This window comes from Parasteatoda tepidariorum, chromosome 6 (assembly GCF_982258835.1).
Source record: "Parasteatoda tepidariorum strain Cologne lab strain chromosome 6, Ptep-v5.0, whole genome shotgun sequence".
NCBI classification, from domain to species: Eukaryota; Metazoa; Arthropoda; class Arachnida; order Araneae; family Theridiidae; genus Parasteatoda; species Parasteatoda tepidariorum.
The window spans coordinates 81,777,520-81,798,779 of record NC_141760.1 but is presented as its reverse complement, the minus strand read 5'-3'; the positions used below and the strand labels follow the sequence as shown (position 1 = coordinate 81,798,779).

Below are 21,260 nucleotides of genomic sequence, written 5' to 3'. Positions count from 1 at the left end.
AGAGAATTAAAGAAGCCGAGGTGAGTTGTTTTGTTGCCCTATGGTTTTAGATTTATCTAGAGGGGAAATGTTAGCTCCTTTCGGACGTTAACCAGTTGCGAGACCGATAAATGTGCTGGAAATTCGTAGAGAGCTATTTGTTTCCTTGCATGTCTTGAACACATTTTGAATCATTGATAAGGAGTCTTAAATCTTATTCTGCAAATGTCTTCCAGAAGTAGGAACGTAAGTTAAATAAATACATTGCTGGACGAAAGGATGAGCTTAAAAGTTTTCCCCTTTGTCTTTATTCATGAGTAAATATAATATTAAATTACTTTTACGAGACTAAAACAAATAGTTAGAACAATATTTACATTTTCAGAGTAGTTATACAAAATTAACATTACTTGAATTCTAGATATATTGACTCATGGACTAAACGATGTATTAGCCATTTTTTTAAAAAATTAGTATTCTAATGCAGGTTCGGACATCGCAATCTTTCAAACTACTCCAGTGACTATTGGTTAAATTTTTAGGCTATTGGGTTTTTAAACCCCCTTTTTAGATTATAATTAAATATAGTAACATAGCACGAGGGCTCTTAACAAACTGTTAGTGGAATTGAGATGTAAGTTATGGATTGGTGATTTTTCATAATTTTGGTTAAACACTAAAATCACTTTCTTTTCTTTCTTTTTTTTGTTGATAAATGTATTATTGCATTATACTGCTGGTGTATTTAATTTATTCTAATAATCAATCGTAAATTAGGCAAAAATACTTATAATGTGGAGGTTGACGTCAGGTATAGTTGAAATAACTACGCTTTTGTAATAACAAATTTAATAAAAAAAACAACAACAATGGAAATAACACAACCGCTCCGTCTGAGCGTTTAGCTGGAATCTGACATAAGTGGGGTGGCGCTGCTGTAGTGGGGGTTGGATTCCCACATTGGCCATCCGACAAGAAGCACCTGCCCTCAGGTGGGCATATCAAAAAAAAATTCAAAAAAATACTTACATAATAGCTAAATATCATTTTACATTCTAAATACTTATACATCATCTGAAAAAGATTTCAAAAGACATATTAATAATCAAAATATTAAAATAATTTTCAAGATAAAAAAAAAATCTCGGGGAAAAAATAAAAATGTTCTAAAGAGTTCTGAAGAGAATGTCATTTTAAGCAATATCATCAGACCAAAGTTTGATGTATTCTGCACATGTACTGGTCTTTGAAGGTCCATCAAAAAAAGCACATTTTTCGACATCAAAAGTATCATTAGGTTTGATTTTTGTTATCGTATAAGGTCCTATGTATTTCGGTTTCAGTTTCAATCCTGGTCCAAATTGTGTGCGTTTTATTGCCACTAGATCGTTAATTTTGAAGGATGCAGCTGGTTTTCGCCGAAGATTGTAAGTTCGTTTGTTTTCATCTTGGACTTTCTGTATTTGTATTTTGGCTTGTTTCCGTAACTCGTCACGGCTGTTAACGAAGATGGCTTGAATTTCCTCATTCAGCATATTTGTAATTTTCAGATCTTGTTTCGTTTTAATAGCAGTACCAAATAACAATTGAAAAGGGGTAGTGTTAATGCTTCGTTGAAAAGTAGAATTAATGACTTTCTGAACGTCTTTTACATAAGTGTACCATTTGTTAGGATCTTCTATTGATAATTTGGAGATTACAGAAATTATGGTAGAATTTAAATTTTCTATTTGTCCATTTGCTCTCGGTAAACCAGTAGTTACAGGAAAATGTTCAATTTGTTCAGCAGTGCAATACTCAAGGAACTGTTTGGAAGTAAATGCAGATCCACGATCAGAAATAATTCGTGATGGATTGCCAAAAACATATTTTTGAGAGTCCAATTTAGAAATAACTTCAGTAGCATCAGTAGATTTAGTTGGGTATAACCAGCAAAATTTTGTGAAAGCGTCTATAACTGCAAAAATGTATTTATAATTCTTGTTTGTGGTAGGCAGTGGTCCTAAATGATCGATATGATAAGTGTGCAGAGGAATGGATTCTTTTTCGATCGGATGTAACAGTCCTTCTTGTTTTCCACACTTTCGATTTATTAAAATGCAAGGAACACAGTTTTTAATAAAACGGTCTATTTTTTCTTTCACTTTAGGAATATGGAATTGATGTTTCAATGATTCTTCAGTACGCTTAGAGGCATAATGTCCGCGATCGTGAGCATTTCGTATAATATCATTCTGCATACTTTCAGGAACGACAAGAAGTTCTTCACCATCAACAAATTTGTATAGTATGCCAGATTTAAGAAAAAAGTCATCGTAAGGTTTAATTTTCAAAAGTTCTTTAACCGTTTGGATTTCACTATCTTCTTCCTGAGCTTTTCTAATTTTCGTAATGAGACTATCGTGTACTATCATAATGGGATATCTACTTAGCGCGTCAACGTGGTACATTTTAGAACCGGAACGGTGTTCAATGATATAATCGAAATCTTGTAGCAATAATGCCCAGCGCGCTATGCGAATACACAGATCCTTTTTATTTAATGTCATCGCAAACGCATTACAATCGGTCACGATTTTAAAATGTTTCCCTAGCAAGTAAACTCTAAATTTTTTCAAAGCCTGTACAATGGCTAAGACTTCAAGCTCATAACTGCTGTATTTCGCTTCGGCATCAGACGTTTTCTTACTCATAAAATATACCGGGTGAAAAGCATTATCTTCTATCGATTTTTGCATTAAAATACATCCATAACCATGAATACTAGCGTCGCAATGTATTTCAGTATCCGCGTTTTGATTGTAAATACTAAGAACGGGTGGAGAAGACAAATTATGTTTTAAACTACTAAATGCTTGTATTTCATTCTCGGTAAATTTAAATTCGCGATTTTTCTTCAAAAGTTCAGTTAAAGGGTGCGCAATGATGGAGAAATTTAATATGAATTTTCGAAAATAGCTAGCTAGACCAAGAAATGATTGTAAATCCTTCCTATTTTTGGGTTCGGGAAAATTAAGTACAGCTTTAATTTTTTGTGGAGATGGGTACATTTTACCATTTTCAATTACATGTCCGAGAAATTCTATTTTTCTAGTTAAAAATGTACATTTTGAAAAATTTATCTCTAACCCATAAGCAGAAGCGAGTGAAAATACCGATGCAAGCCTCTCGAGACCTTCTTCTTCATTTTTCGATGGTATAGTCATGTCATCCATAAAAATAATAATATGACCTTTAATTATCAAATCCTTAAAAATAGAGTTAATATAACGCTGAAAAGCTGCGGGTGATTGGCAAAGGCCAAATGGTGCGCGTAAAAATTGAAATTGACCATTATGAGTGACGAAAGACGTATATTTACGACTGTTCGGTTCTATTTCCAAATGAAAAAATGCATTACGCAAATCAATTTTGCTAAACGTAGTTGCTCCTTGAAGATTTTCTAATATATCGTCAATAAGTGGTAAAGGGTAATTATCTTTAACTACATTTTTATTTAACGCTCTATAGTCAATACAAACTCTTGGGGTTCCGTCTTTCTTTTTTACCACTACAACCTGACTGGAATATTCGGAAGAACATGGTTCAACAATACCGTCAGCCAACCATTTTGTCACTTGGTCATCAACAATTTTACGTTCTGTAAAAGGTAATCGACGTGGTCTATGAGTTATTGGGGTTTCATTTTTTAAATTTATAGACATTTGAACTTCGCAAGTTTTAGTTTTGGTAGGTTTATAATTTGAAACCAAGTTTTGAAGTGTTTCTTTTTGTGCTTGACTAACGCGAGATCCGATTTCTAATTCGAAATCATTTTTAATGGAAATATTTGAAATAGAAAATTGCTCAATGGGTTCCGTTCCACTATTTTCGATCTTTGTTAAAGTGATACCAGATGTATTAATTTTTATTTCTGCCTGTGTTAAAATATCCATGCCAATTATAGCATCATATGACATAATATTATCTCTAACTATACAAAAATTTGTTTTAAACTCTTGATCATCTATTACAAATTCATGAGTACAACTACCTATTGGTTTAATATGTCCGTTACCAAACGCTGCTAGTGTACCATAAAAAGAAGTTAAAGGAGGTGAGCCTATTTTATGATAAGTTTGTTCCCGCAAAATTGTTTTCATAGCTCCAGTATCAATAAGAGCATTAAATGAAGTATTATTGACATTAACAGTTTTATACATCAAAGAAGGTGAATGTGTAATTGCGCTTACAGTGTTATCAGTTTGGTTAGTAGATTTATTATTACACTTAGAAGCAATATGTCCAAATTTCTTACATAAATTACATTTCAAACCTCTTTGTTTATCAGGACACAAACGTGAAATATGCCCCGTCACACCACAATTATAACAAGATTTCTGTTTATCTAACTTAAAATCATTTTGAAAATCATATCCTCTTACATTATCACGTACTAAATTACTGCGCTCACGTTTGGGAAATTCAAGGGAAATGCGAGGATTTGTACGGAAAAAGGATTTTTTGTTTCTATCATTAACTATTTTTTCATAAATACGCAATTTATCTTTAAATTCAGAAATAGATTTCGCACCATACAAAATGGATTTATTAGCGGGGGAATCGAGAATACCGTCAATAGTATAATCAAATAAAGAAAAATCGTCTATTGGGTTTTTACAATTACACGCGAGTTCCCGCACGGCAAAAAAATATTCCATAAAAGATTCGTGTGGATTTTTTTTGCGATTACTTAATTGACGATGAATTTCGGCGGCATTTAATTGATGACTGAACTCATTTAATAAAGCATTTTTAAACAATAACCACGATGTTAAATTACGTTGCGTGAAAATAAAAGTTTTAGCTTGACCGTCAAGTAAAGTTTTACAAAATATTATTTTCTGCGTATCACTTAAATCCGGAATAAAATTAAACGCGTCCTCAACATCGTTAAAAAACAAATGTATCCCATATGAATCAGAAGCATTAAATCGTCTCATTGAAGATGATATTTCTTTTAAAAGAAAGTAATTCGAAGAATCAAATTCTGCATTCTTTGTTTTGTTACTACTCAATAAGGGTGTGGCTTCAATGTCATTATGTACATGTACTACTTCAGTTTCACTTTCGTATTGATCATCTTCTTCGCTCAATTGTGTATTAAAAGCTTGTAATTCTTTTAAGTTCATAAGCGATTGATATATTCTATCTATTAACTCTGGTTTTTTTCCTTCAACATCCAAATTAAGCAAGTTTAATACACATATTAATTCGTGTTCGGAACAAGTCTCAGATATCAACCTTTTTCTTTCCTCAATATTTATGTCCGGGGGAAAAGCAGAAAAGGATCGCAATTTCTTACGTGAGTTACGATCAAACACATCGTTAAATATAATTCTATTCAGCAATTTCACAGTTTTTATATTTCCTGATTTTAGGAAATTTGCAATTGACTCAATATCGTTAAGAGATGTCATTGTATAATAATTAATACAGTTTAAGAGGGATAGTTCAAATCGAAAGCTGTACTTACCCGTCTGGTAAGTTAGGTAAACACGGTTTGTGCTTAGTTATCTTTCGGTTAACTAACACCGTCTGTGTTAATTATCTTTCACAAAAACCAAGGTCAAGGCCAGAGATGCAGTTCAAATTTAAACTCACCCGTCTGGTAAGTCAAGTAAACAGTAAACACCGTCTGTGTTTAATTATCAATTATCGTTGGTTAATCAACACCGTCTATGTTAATTATATTTTATCAAACGGCCAGAGCCCCCATGTGGAGGTTGACGTCAGGTATAGTTGAAATAACTACGCTTTTGTAATAACAAATTTAATAAAAAAAACAACAACAATGGAAATAACACAACCGCTCCGTCTGAGCGTTTAGCTGGAATCTGACATAAGTGGGGTGGCGCTGCTGTAGTGGGGGTTGGATTCCCACAATAATACATCTAAAATTTCAAATTTTTTTAAAACAAATAACAGGGTCATAATGACATAATAATAATTAAAATAGTAACAAATAATTTAGAGCCGCTAATGAGTCAAAACTTAATTGGTTTAATATAGTGCCAATAGTATTTAGTAGGGCTAGCCAAAATCATGATGGAGCCGTCCATAACTCTACACTTAATATAGTGCCAATAGTATTTGTTTAAAGCTATTTGAATTTGGCCAGAAGTAATGGCAAAGGAGGCTTTCGACAAAATATACTTCTGAACCGCAATGGATCAGAGAATAGAGAGTTCGCTTTTCAATGATGCGAACCGGGTTCGAATCCCAATCGATACGAATTCCGCATCCGGCTTGCATCGACCACAGTGCTGACGTAAAATATCCTCAGTGGTAGACGGATCATGGGTTAGAATGCCGTGAAGCAAATGCGAGTTAGCATCAGCAAGTTCTCCACGAAGGCAAAATATCTCCCAATACTCGATCCAGGAGTTCCCTTGTCTTCTGGATTGGGTTCAAAATTACAAGGCAACGGAGTAGAACATTAGTAGTCGTAAACCCATAAAATTGGGTCGCCTGTTCAACAACGGTTTCTAATAATTCTTTCAGTTTTTTGAAAATGGCGAAAATGTTATAGCATTTTTTAACTGCTCTTGTCGAACATTGTTTTAGTATGTCATTTTTACAATAGGATGTTTCAGGTATTCGGAAGAAATTAAGAAAAGATAGTCACGTTTCTCTTTACAAACGTCGCTTTAGTTGTTTTATTAAAAACAATTATTTTCTAAATGTAATGCTTAACGGAGTTTACTCAAATTTTTGAAGAAATTTAGTGCATTTTACTCTCAACTAATAGCTTAAAGTAACTATGCCAGCTAAATTTTTCCATATTTTAACGATTTTAACGATGGGCTTCTGAATTGTTAAAAAAATCTAAACATTGCTCTTATTGGATCAAAAATGATAATACAAGAAAGATAGAGCTATCAAAATAAGTTTAGTTTCATTGAAAATTTTGTAAAAAAAACCCTACTAAGCAGAGGAAAAAAAACTATTTGTAAACAGCTAGTTTCTGTCAACAGCTGATCGTTTAGCTTTTTTAGAATTGTATCTGATCGAAATCTTTAAAGCTTTTAACACTTGATAATGAGTAGTGATTGCGGCTCGTTTGATATGTTCAAAGCATAAAAAAAAAATTTTTTTTTCTTCGAAGTTTTCATTAATTTACTCCTTTGGAACAGTATTTTTCTTTTCTTTTTTTCCTTTATTTTTTTGGAAATGAAAATAATACTATTTCGAAGGTCTAGAATCAGCGTATTTATATACAATTATTTTTATATTTTCTTTTAAAACTGGATCACGATAAGATCAGCCAACATCTACATTGTGCAGTTGTCGCCATTTTTTGTGGTATACATCTTTTAATTCTAGGAACAGATCTTTCAAAAATTATACAATATTGACATAATAACAATTGCTTGAAAGAATTAGTTCAAACATATTATTACTAAAAATGTGCTTGTTTTTTTTTTAAATGAAATGTTTTTGTAATGAAGTCATAAATTGATTCGAATGTGCATGAATAAACAAACAAAAAATGCACGAATAAATGAACAGAGATAAAATAAATAAAAAATGTGTAAAAAATAAATAAAACAATCATAGTTTACCCAAACACCAAAAATAGTGACAACTATAAACCAAATTTTTTTTACAGGGTATATACCACATTTAGAAACAACAAAAAAGACTTTTGCTAAAAATTTTTTGTAATTTTTAAGTCATGACATTGATTTAAATTTTTATTTTCGAAAAACTTTTGAATGGAAACACTTAAAACTTTTAAATTTTGTTCGAATAAAAAATCGTGGTGGAGAATTAATTCCAATATGTTTCCAGAAATAAAAATAATTTTGCTATGGTAATGGTAATTAATCGTAAATGGGTAATCAATGTGAAATTTTAAAGCACTGTTTAAAAATATATGTCATAAATAAATGAATAATAAAATTCGGTTGATTTTATTGAATCAGAAAATAATCCAAAATGAACGAATCACCGGGTTGTTAAGCACTTTTTTTCTGTTCTGGACATTTTTTCATTTATATAACTTAACAAATAATATTTTACAACCTGTATGCAAAGAGATTCTCTACGTAAAAATATAACTTATGTAGTTATATAAAACTACGTAAAAATATAACTAAATATAACCCCAAATAACGTAACAAAATGTAACCCCAAATATCAAAAGTATTAACTAATTTTCGAAATTCTTAGTCATAGGCAAAACTTTAAAGTACTTTACTATTGATTTTTTCGTGAAAAAAATCTTCAAAATAAAAATACAAATTTACTATGAATTGAATTATTTTATAAAACGCAAATTAAAATAAAGAGACAATTTGCAGTTGAGGATGAGTAATTGAGCACTGAATGGGAAAAGAAATAGGAATAGGTAGGGGTCAATTTTTGAGTCTAGAGCTATATAAGGGCGGGACTATATATGGATAAATCTGAAGCAACATTATGTTGTTATCATGTTATTGATATGTTATTGCCACGAAAAAACATATTTTCTGAAATAATTGGATAATAATATGCATCTTGCTACTACTTAATCTATGTTATTGACATAAACTGTAAGAAAGAATTTTGCCACGCCATATCGCGTGATTCGGTAACGAACGTATTATTCTGTATTTTCCGTAGTTTGCCACATGCTTACGTACTTTCTCGTATTGCTTACATTATCTGGTTTCTTCATAATCCTAATTGGATACTTGACGCATCTAACAAACGCATACAGGATTTGTTAAAAAAAAGTATTATTTTTTAAAATTTTTAATTTTTTTCTTCAGGATTGAGGGAAATATATATTTCTTTTCGGTAGGAAAAACTATTCGCCAATACTCTTCCCTATTCACAATTTTTCTCGCCGAGTTGACAATTTTATCCCATTTGGCGAGGTGACGGATGCTTAAGAGCGGGCCCAGACTAAAATATAATCCTTAGTTGATCCGAATTCATAATTACCATGAATAAAAAAAGGTAAAAGTTTGTGACTTTGGCCAGTTTTCTGAAAAATAAATATCTTTTTAATTATATAAATCTAGTTGATTTTGCTTCATAACCAAAATGTGAAAAAATACACTATAAACATATAAAATTAATCTGTAAAAAAGGTAAAAATAATTTTTTTAAATTTTTTCATAAACTAAAAATAATAATTAAATTTACTTAATTGAAGAACTTTTTTTTATCCCAATTACTCATTTTCTTTTAAGCTATATACTTCAGAGAAAATAATCGGATTTTTTGCCACCATGGGTCTCAAGGGGATATGTAGTAGATATATCAAGTATTTTAAAGTTTGATATTCTTATACTCTTAAAAATATCTGTTTATTGGCTTATTCTATCTGCAAATATCTAGTGAAGTTTTTCTCAAATCAATAAAACCATATTGAATAGATTTTGTAATAAAATGCAGTACTTGTTTGGCTAAGAGAAATATTCGTTTTAAGAAATTAAAATTGCTAAGAAACATGAAATTTTCAAGTTTTTTTTCTTTCTTTCGAGAAATTGAGCAGCTGGTGTCGGTTAGTTTTCCCAGCATAAAATTATTGGAAGAAAAATACTGTAATTAAACAGACACTTTGGCGAAGAACCGAAAAATATTTGCTGAAACGGAAAATTCTAGAAAAACGTTTTTTCCCCTTTTTCCCATGCTGAAAATTGGTTATGAAAATAATTTTCTCGGAAACTAAATTTTAAAAACGGCTTCAATTCAGAAAAAGTAAGATTATAAAATAGTTCTTAAACTCTCTGAACTCGCAATTTTATTCAAATAACAAGTAAAAGTATTCAATTAAAAAGGATAGAAATATTTTTAGTTATTTCTGCAGCATGAGAAATAAATTTAGAGTTACCACTTTCATACTTCGTCCTTTTTTATCTCACGGATTATGAATTAAACATCGAAATTTCGTTTCGGAAATTAATAATTATACAAGCAATTGGTGAGCTTGACAAGTTAAACACTAAATCATTAAATCGTGAAAATAAAAAAACATTTGAACTCTGAAATGAAACTAAGTGTAACTCGAAATTCAATATTTAGCAAAATATTTTAAAATGTAGAATTAAAATATTTTATGCTTTTTAAGCCACTTAAGTGAGGGTAAAATAATGTATAGCATATTATGGAATAGTGTAATCACTGCTGAAGTGAAAATATAAGTATAAATAAAGTGTTTTTATCTTTGTCGAAATTGAAATCAGTAAATTATAGACATCAGGAAGCACAAATTAATATTTAGGCGATGAACAAACACTACTGATGAAAGCAAGAATGACAATGATATAAGCAAATTTGATGAAGCCAGGTGTTTCTTAGTCCAGGGCATGAAATTTCAGTTCGCTGGTACTGGTCTGACTAATTATTTTGCTTGCCACAATCTTCACGAAAAATGAATTTTTTCAACATGTTAACAAATTTAGTGTGAAGAACTTTTTGGTGACCAAAATCATTAAAAGGTGTAGAAAATTTGGAGCATGTTTTATACAAAAAGTAAATACAATAATTAGTTAAAATAAGGTTTCCATGGGGTTTTATTAATTCCAATATCATCCACATAGCATTAAAAGTCATTAAAAGAAGAAGAATATCAGAAAATTTCCCATACTTTTGACACTTTAAGTTTGTATACCTCTGGTTTTTGGCATTTAGGCCTGTTTATACGAAATTCTTGGAACAAGTTTGATTAAAATTGATATAAACTTGTTTTGCCTGGATCCTGTAAGCGATCATCCAAGTTCTTGTTCCAAGCCCTTGGATGATAGAACATGCTTTACGTTTTATTTTCCAACCAATTTCTTCCATCCATAACGTATCAGATTCTAAATTTTTAAGACGTCAGCGGGCGGGCATATGATCATTTCATTTTCCTGCCAGTCTTCTACATAAATTAGTATATTTTAATCTGAATAAACTAATCTGTTTGGATCCATTAGTGTTATTTTGATTTTTATAGTTTTGAACGCGCATGGGCTTGTTTTTCATCCGACCAATCAGTGACATTCAAAAACTTGGGTAGAGTAACCGAATCATCCAATTTCTTGGACAGAGAAATTCCACGACTTCAAGAAGTTGGATCGTATAAACAACCCTTAAAATATCATTTGTCAAGGTCAAAATTAATAAAAGGAGAGATAAAATTCTGAATAAATCATTCTAGCGAATTCCGAGCTCTACGGACTCAAATGTTTGCCTGAGTTACGCCCATGGGCTGTGGAGTCGGTAGGGAAAATTACCGATTCCTGGTATCCTGAACTTACGAACTTCGACAACCTCACAAACATTACAGCTTATATTTTTTTTAAATATAAAAGTAATAGATGCTACAGAAAATGCTTTTTTACATTGCAGATCATTTATAGTATTTAGCATTTATTATGAAATGGAAAACCTGGCACTAAAATTTCTGAGAAACAGTAGATCTTCTTTGATAGAGGACCAAAGATCCAATTTGATAAACTTCAGAGCTGAGAATAGTTTTTCCACATTTTACTTGAGTAGAAGAGTAGTTACTGTTAAGGCTAATTTTTTTTATCTTTTCAGGATAGATTCTTATGAGTTCTAAATGAGGTGTCTTGCAAGAGCGATCAAATTTCTCTATTTCTTCAAGAGCCTGCGTAGAAAAGCATCCAGTGGAAAAGAAAAGCTTATTATTATAAGCCACATTGGCTCAAGCGAAAGATTCGCTCAAATGGCTGGAGGAGTTTGTGTCGGGAAAAAAACTGGAGATTATCATGAAAAAATAAACGAATGGAGATCATTTTGAGAAGTAATTTGAAATTATTATTATGCCAGAACTTGAACCGAAAGCATCATCGTTATGGACAACGCCCCATACCAGTCAGCTAAAAGAAAATTTTTTCTAAGTCTTGGAATAAGCAAAAATATTCAAGAATGGCTTAGTAACAAAAATATGGATAGGACTGCGGATAAATTTAAAATCGAACTCTTGTAAAAAGTTAAAGAGAATTATTAAGTTGAGGAGAATTATTAAGTTACAACAAGTTGATGAAAGTACAGAAGTTGATGAAATCGCAAAAAAATATAACCCTATTATTCTAACCACCATATCACAGCGAACTCAATCCTATAGGAATGATAGAGTCAGGTAAAAGGATACGTTTGCGGGGGAAAATAAAACCTCAAATTTTCTGACATACGAATATTAGCCCAAGAAGGTTTAGATCGCATTGTGGCCGAGAATCGGAAAAATGCCATCGATCATGTCATAAAAATAGAAGAATTTTTTCAAATGGACGTTCTTATAGAAAATGTCTGGACTGGGGATAATACTGCAAATAGTTCTGAGTTAAATGATTTAAATGATCTGGAATATTAATCGGTAAGTTAAATTTTTATTGTCAATTTAAAAAAAAAGTGTTTTGTTTTGCACCATGTCTGATACATTTGACTAAAGATTGAAAACGTTTAATATATGATATGTATTATTATCCATAATTACTATTTTATTATAATTTAAAATTCATCATTGTAATATAATTCAAATTTAAGAATGTGAGTAATAAATGTTCATAAATTTAATAAGAGATTTATTAATAATAGATGTAAAATAAAATTCTTTTCTTAAATGCTTTTATGATAGATTTCTCAGTCCAAATTGTTTCCTTTTTCTTACAGCGAAATATTTTCCGACAAAGAATTCAAATTTATAAAGCGTAAATAGTAATTTTTAACAATTGTTTGCTTGCAAATGTTTGGTGTGCAACGAATATCAATTTTTATTTATTTTAACTACACTTTCTGATTCATTTTTAGAAAAATATCAATAAATTCTTTGAAAAAAATTAAATTTACTCTATAATTTTACGAAAAACAAAACAATACTTTTTCTGAAATAAGTTTTGTTTCTCTCATTTCACACAATTTATGAAGGCAAGCAAAATAATGGCTGTGCAACGTAGTTTTAAAAGTCAATATATGTTCGCGCAGGAAGCTTGGCATTTATTTGGCGTGCACTTACATGCAAACAGGCTCTCTGCATAGGGATAATGGTTTTTTCTTAACTCGCAACAGAATATAAATGTTTATTAATGTATACAGCCCATAAATAAAAATGATAACTCAGTTTTTTTACTTTTTCTTTCAGTTTATTTTAATTTCATTTCAAATTTAAACTGTCCAACAGAAAAAGGAGCCAGAATCGAAGTGTTTTAGCAATTCTATGACTCCGACTCCTTTCATGCAAAAATCTACCTAACTCCGATTCTGATTCTACGCCTGACTTCTCCGCCCTAGTGACGTCCTGATATTTTTCTAGCTTTTGTACGTAAATGTTAGTAGTGGGAAAAAAAAGAATGATAATTTGATTTCAAACACGGCATTTTACAAGACAAAGCTCGCTCGTCAGTCCTGAATATTTGATCGTAAATGACGAGCTGACAATCTGAGATTTTACACCCTGACTTAGGTATTTCTTATTATCATAATATAGCATAACATTCGCTAGATTTTTTTTATAAATGATCTAAGTCCTAAAAAAATGGCAACATTGGCGTAATCGTGATTCGTCAGATTTTTGATAACTGTTTTGCTCCTTTTTAGCTAAACATTTTATTTGCAATACCTGTTGTGCATTGCGTTTGTACTTCATTTTCTAAAATAAGAAAATATTTCAAAAGCAGTAATTAGGAAATACCATGCACATTTAATAAAAATTCTGCCCATTTTAAATTTTTTAATATTCTCCACACTTCGCAAATGAAATCTCGAATTTCAGAGATTAACGGGGTTCTTTGGGAAAAAAAAATCTGAAAACTTTTTTTTTTCATTTCTATTAACCGAAATAAGAAAATGTCTGAATAAAATTCTCTTTCAAGACTTGCTCATCGTTTTTTAAATTTGCTGCTCTTCTAACAATAGCTCTGAGCTCAAGATAAATTTTTTTTTCAAAAATCCTTTCGTTCAAATTAAGATCAAGCATAGCCTTAATTGAAACGAATGGGAAAGAATCCAGATTTTTAATTTTCCCGAAATCGAACGAGTGAGAGTCGGTGATTTGAATAACCTCTTCAAAGTTCCCAATTATCCCGAAACTAAAAGTTAAAGCTCGGGAGAGGGGGGTTCAGCAGACAGGGGGGTATGGGACTTATAACTGCTTAGCCGCGGCCTTCATTGCAGACGCTAATTAAAATTTTAATTAAAATCTCTAATCCCTTCCAAGCTGCACTCGATTTCAAAGCTCAAAGATCACAATAGCGATACGGATTTTTGAAACGTTTTGTTATTAGCCTGCCTTTCTCCTTTTCCAACTTCAGATGAAAAAATTTAAATATTTTTAAAAAAAATATTAATTATGAACGGAAGGTTCATAAAATGCAATTTTTTCGAAAATGTTTACGGACAGGAAGCAATACTTTATGTCGAATACAATGGAGATAATCTTCCGTTTGCATTAAAGATAAAATAAAAATAGGAAATGTAAAAAGGAAGGTTGTTATAAAAATAGCAACGAATCTTTGCAGCTTAACTTTTGAATGAAACAGAAAAATTCAGAAGAAAAATTTTTTTTTTTCTCAAAAAGAAAATATCGCAAATGAATAATTTTTACAAAAGGAAAAGTTTCTGTATTCTTGTAGTTCTTTCAAAATATTTAACTTACTTCTACATTGGCAGTACTTTTATTTATTGTTCAGAGAAAACACGAATCATTTTTTTTTTTTTTACATTCTACAGAAAAAAATCCCAGTCACTTATTTACCTTTAAATTTTCTTACGAATGTTTCATGCTTCTGCCGGGGGTGTTGTAAAGGGAGTTAAGTTACTACAAGAACAACTCAATTTTTTAAACTGAAACATTTATTACTTTTTTGCGTTATATTTGCTTGATTAGTTGAATGTAGAGAAAAATCACAGCAGCCAGAAGTGTCATTTCTAAGGGATATTATTCACCCAAAGAACAAAATGAAACGGTGTGACATACTAAAGCTGGTGTAAAAACAGAAAGAGAGAAGAAAGAGAAACTAAAAAGTAAGACAGATTACTAGAAACGAGAAACTTGTATTTACTTAACAAGTTGAATGCCATGGGGGGTCACCGGTGAACGGCGAAGTCAAGTTTATTAGAAACACATAATTCAAGTAAATTTTTAATCTTTTTATACTATTATTGTTACTAAAATGGTTTGAAGAAATCGATGCAATATAGAATACACAAAAATAGTTTTATTTATATACACAGCGATGCCAACTTGCTCCGGACATCGAATAAATATTTTCAAACGGTAGTTTATTAATTGTGACTTGGTTTAATAAATTCAATTTAGTAGATTTTCATCCACCACAATTTCTAAACATTTCGTAGGCTTATATAATTCACTACTTTTTGCAAATATGTCATGCTAAACCTTTTAATAACTAGCAAAATCTGTCAAATTTGCAAATTTAGTTAGTAGTTATTTACCGTTTGGCCAGACGGGCAAGCCATGTAAAATTAACGTAGAATTCAACGTGATAATGAAGGCACGCTAACTAAGTTCTATCATTATTTCACCACAACACATAACATTATGAAACTTTATATGACTAATAACATGACTTAATCGTAAGAACGAAATTAGTCGAAAGAATAAAAACAAAATGCTTCGCAATTCAATTTTTAATGCTTTACCTATTTGGTTTCACGAAAGAAGAAAAAACGATAGGGGAGAGTGGGGTCAATTGTAACATTTTTTACTTAACTATTTTTAATTAACAAAAAATCCAATATATTATTAGTATTTATTGACAGACGTGTAAAGTAGACAATCCTCTACTAGAAGAAAAATAAATACCTGATTTTAAATATTATTATATTAGTTATTAACAATTTTTGACAGTCGTGCACTTGTTACAATTGTCCCCACTTACGGGGTCAATTGTAACAGTTCATAAATTCAACTAAAACATAGTTAATTATACATATTATCATAGTTGTGATATATTTTTTTATTGATCAAAATAGTAGTGATATTTTAGGAGTAAAAATAATAATGAGCAGAGACCTAAAGGGTTCAACTATTAACTTTAAGGAGTTAAAAATTTTAATTTATGCTGTGAAAGGTGACAAATAAAATAATGCACATGCAACATAATATAAATGCTATAGGAAACTATTGGTGGTTCTTAAAGAGTTAAGTAATGGTTTGTAAATAATAAGATTACTTATTTTCAACTGTTACAATCGTCCCTTTACTTATTGTTACAATTGTCCCCAAGACGCCATTTCAGCTTCATTTGTTAAAAACAATGCTAGTTAATTAGCAAAACTAATCTTTTTTTTATTGAAATGTTAATTAAGGTGTCCACTTACATATTCGGTTACTAATTTTTATTTGTTTAAACAAAATTACTTTGTTACAATATAGTATTCTAATACCAAAAAAAGTACTTGCGTGGAGTGAAAATATCTTTTGCGATGTAACTCTTTCAAAAGTACATAAAAATGGTTGCCATCAGGGGTGTACATGTAGATTTGTTAAATGCACCTTGTGCGCCACCTAGGAACCAAATCTAGAACCCGACACTCGAAATTTTTGCTCTGTTACAATCGTACCCTGTTACAATTGACCCCACTCTCCCCTACTTAACATGAAGTATTAAAATCGATATCCTAAATAACAATTAAATTAAGTATCGATACTTTTCAATATCAGAACTAAATTTTGATGCATTTTTTTAGCACAGAGAAATTTATTTTATTTTAATGCAAAAGCATATAAAAAAAAATGTTTTTTTTCTCCTTTTTTCAAATTTCATTTTATTATAATTGATGTGTGTCGAAATGGCAACAATTTGCCCCAAACGGTTTAAGCACCACGCTGAGGCAGAAAGACTATCAGTTTGATGAATTGATATGTTTATCGTTTTCTTTTATTATTTTTTACTGAATTTATGAAGTTCTATATAATCGTTGGGTCATTTGTTTTATTTGAGTTCTATGAAATGGTTAGATGTAGATTCGATATGGATGTCGTTTGTACATGAAGACAAAAATACTTTTACTAACTAAATTACGATTTTTTTTTTAAGTATTTTAATTAATCGCCATTCTTTCCTGTTCTTAAATTTATTTCAATGTGGAATAAAATACACATTTGTATGAATGTCAAGTACCAGTACTGCTTCCAAACTAAAAAACAAATTGCGAAAAACGTTATTAATGTAGATTTTTTTCTTCTGTTTACAGTAGAATTAATTATGGGATGGATTGAAATTAATAACAGTAAATAAAAATATGACAGACACTTTTTACGTATTATAGAACTAAAATGTAAATTAAATGATTTGGGATTGATTCGAAAATTTTGTATCAGCATAAATGCAAAATAGGAAAAACAAATTCACGCAATCCAATCTTAAATCAATAATATTGATTTAAATGCAGCATAAAAAACTTAACTTTATAGTAATAAATCATAAATAATTATGATTCATTCATTCATGGGGCAAATATAATCGTATTGTAGTAAATAAAAATATAAGAGACTCTACATAATGTACCGTATAGTATCAACTATTCACATCTACTGTATCAATCAACTGTTTCCCTTTAGTATTGCTAGAGGGCGTTGTAGACAGTTGGGCACGGCGAAACTCCAAGAAACCCGTCGTCATGACGTAAGAGTGATTCGTAATTAAGTATTATAGCTCATGCTTTTTAACTAATTGTTCACGATAGTTATTATATTACAGATATTGATTTGCTCTTTAGAAAGCTTTATTTGCTAGCTTTTCGGAAATTACACATACTTGTCAATAACTGCTGTTGGAAAAAGAAATAGTTTAAACAAAGACAGTTAAATTTATATTACTATTGCTAGGATAAACCTGAATTAATCATACTGAGTATTTAAACAGAAACTAAATTTAACTTAGAAATGGGAGAAATGCAAAAGAAAAATATTAATTTTTTGATAGTTTAACATTTGAGTCATAAGCGTCGTTTTTAAAATCAGTTGACTCTTTGTGAGTCAATGTCAAAAAGTCGTATTTGACAGTCGAATTCTGCTTATTTGGAAAAGCGACAAAAACTGCCATGAAACGAAGTACAAAATGTAAACAAAATACAGTTCAATGGAATGTATGCATTTACCCTATCATATTATTCTATACAAAATATTATAATTGTCTCAATACTATCGATATTACTATCAAATATCAATGTCATTGAAAAAGAGCATCGATACTTTTATGATTCAATAATGAGATTCAATGTTAAGCGATTTAATTGCACGTAAGTGGATATTATTTACTGTGACGTGCAATTGTGTGCACGAAATGAGTAATATTTTAGGAACATACTCTAAATTTAAAAATAAATAAATAAATATTTCCCCCAAAACCACAATAATAACCATAAGGAATTTTGAAATTTCTAAACTACTGCAGATTTTAGATATTACTTATAATTTGTAAATTTGTCCCATTTCCAGTTGCTTTAAGGTACGAACATTCGCTTACAGTTGAATAATTATACTTGCAGGAAATTATTGTATGAAAAATTGCAATTGTTTAATAATTGCATTTTTTTAATAATTGCAGGAAATTATTGTATGAAAAATTGCATTTTTTTAATAATTGCAGGAAATTATCGTATGAGAAATTGCATTTTTTTTTAATAATTGCAGGAAATTATTGTAAGAAAAATTGCATTCTTTTAATAATTGCAGGAAATTATTGTATGAAAAATTGCATTTTTTCAATAATTGCAGGAAATTTTTGTATGAGAAACCGCACTTATTTTTTGAAAAATAATGCTTATTTTACGTATTGTTAGCAATTTTTCCATTTCCAAATGTACAACATTAGAGGCAGATGCATTATACACCTCTCCTAATCCATTGAACTTCCTTTTTTTTTTGAAGTATAGCTAAATCCTCACCCACAAAACAAAATTTCATTCTCGCTTTATATCAAATTTACGCCCGTATCCGTCTTGAATCCTCGAACTTCGCGTTGTCACGTATCTCAAAAACGATTATCTTGTATTTTTTTCTCTCTCCTTTTTTCCAGATAGGCGAGTAAACATAGGCCGCCAAACAGGGAAACTAAAGGAAAAAATTTTCTCTACTCCAACAAACTATGTGACTGGCAATTCAAATACGGAGCGCAGCTGTGGGGAAAACTTTGGAATCGGAGTAGGAAAAAAAAAACACTAAATGCGAAGCTTTTAAAGGGAAGTATTGGGGGGGAAACCAATCGTTCGAGCCTCCTGCCTAATTAGATTTAAATTAAACAAAGTTGCAAGAATAACAAAAATGGGGAGGGAGAAGCGTTCTTTATTCAATTAATTTTCTACAGTTTCGATGAAAGGTTTAAGTTCGTCATAGTTCGAAAAGAAGAAAAAGAGGAAAATTTACTTTTCATTATTTTAAATGTTCAATAGATAAGAAGGAAAATATAAATTATGGAATAGATTCTTTTGAAGGTTGCCGCTCGAGGAAGTTTTTAATGTTTGCCGTCTATGGGTGAGAGTGAACTTCCGCCATCTTAGCCGAGCAAATTTCAAGTATTTATTTTTCGCGATTACAAGGAATTTTAATTCGGGAAAAATGAAAATTCTTAAGATCTTGTTAAATCGCTTCCAGCTTTTAGTGCCGGACACTTTTAACCAGTCGGTAATTACTTTGAATATCAAATGAAAGAAAAAGGGGAAAAATTAAATTTCATACTTTTTAACATTTGTTGGATAAAAGACAAATATAGTATACTAAACGCTTTCATGAATAACTGAAAAATTTAGAGGAAAAATACGCCTCTGGACTTTTTAAATATTATAAAATAAAAATAACAATGTTTCTTTAAATTGAGGAACAGATATTTCGCTAAAAGCTTCCGTTAAAAGTTGAAAGGTTTAGGAAGAACAACTTAGCCATGAAACTTAATGAAGTCTGAATAGCAAATTATTATTATTTATAGTAATAATAAATTGCTTATTATAATTGGGATAATTAACTGAAGAGTTAAGTGGATTATCATGCTATATGAAAATTATTCAAAATTCCTCTATCTCAAGTCATTTTTTTGTTACTTTAAAAACTTCAACGAAGATTTAATTATATATTTTTTTTTATTCTGTTCTTAAGAATAAGAGATAGCGTTTAAAATGCGAATCTAATTTTAAATGTTCAGTTGGCATACATTTATAGCAGGCACTTAATTGAGTTCAAGTTAAAATATGGTAATGGTTAAAAATAAAGCTTAATCAACGATCATTTAAAGACTCATAATTGCAAAATACTTAACTTTATTTTTACAGCCGTTAGGAATAAATTTGAATAGCTACTTATTAATAGTTACAGTTGATTAATTATTAAGAACATGCCAGGTGACTGGTCGCACCCAGGTGTTAGTCAAAAATTATCAACGTAGCAAAAAACTACCAACGTACTAAAAATATCCAACTAGCAGGGCAATGTCCATTAATCTTATAAGTAAATCGAATGTAGAGATTAGCATGAAATTTGTGAATGCTTAGTTTGATCACTCAACGCCGTCAATGCAATCCTATTTCTCATTTATATGAGCTATTCTTTATTATTTCTCATTTATATAATCCTATTTCTCATTTACATATGCTATTTTCTCATTTATATGAGCTACAAATTATACTTTAACAACCAAAATTTCCAAATCTGCATTCTTTAAAACGTATTTTTTTTAAAAAAGAGGGGGAAAAAAAGCTTTTTTGTAGTAGTAGATAAAATTATCTATTTTAAGGCTTTCTTCCTCTTCTGCAAAGCGAATAGATCTTGATTTATAACTTAGAATTATATCATTCAGTATTAATAAACTAGCTGAATGCCATGGGGTGAAATAAAGTAAAGGATAAAAAAAAATCAGTATTAATCAATACTATGAAATCGCGCACTACGCTGTAAGACATATAACATAATTAATAATGCTAAAACAGTTCCAATTTTTTTTAAAATTTTGTTATTCGTTGCCCTTCCTTTGGTTTTATAATATCAGATTAAGCAAAACATGTTATTAGAAGTTCATCCTTTCAAAATAAAGATGATTATATTCATTTGAAATAATACCAGGGGTCTGTCCAGACATTTTGTGAAAGGTCCGTTTTTCGTGAAATTGTGAAAAAATTACTCACATTCTTTCAACCAGGGTCCGCTTTTATGAATTTGTGCAAATAGGGTCCGTTATTGCAAAAAAAAAATTTTTTCAAGGAGTTTTTAAATTGTAAAGACATACAAGATTATGCTCAACAATGTAAAATTATAATTAAAAGAATTAAATTTTAAAAAATAAACAACA

General features: G+C 30.3%; 1 protein-coding gene across 1 annotated transcript in view; it reads right to left on the bottom strand.

Moving 5' to 3' along the window:
• The window catches only part of LOC107456076 (chondroitin sulfate N-acetylgalactosaminyltransferase 1), a 66,726-nt gene that overhangs the window by 9,872 nt on the left and 35,594 nt on the right, over nucleotides 1–21,260 (bottom strand). The window lies entirely within an intron of this gene.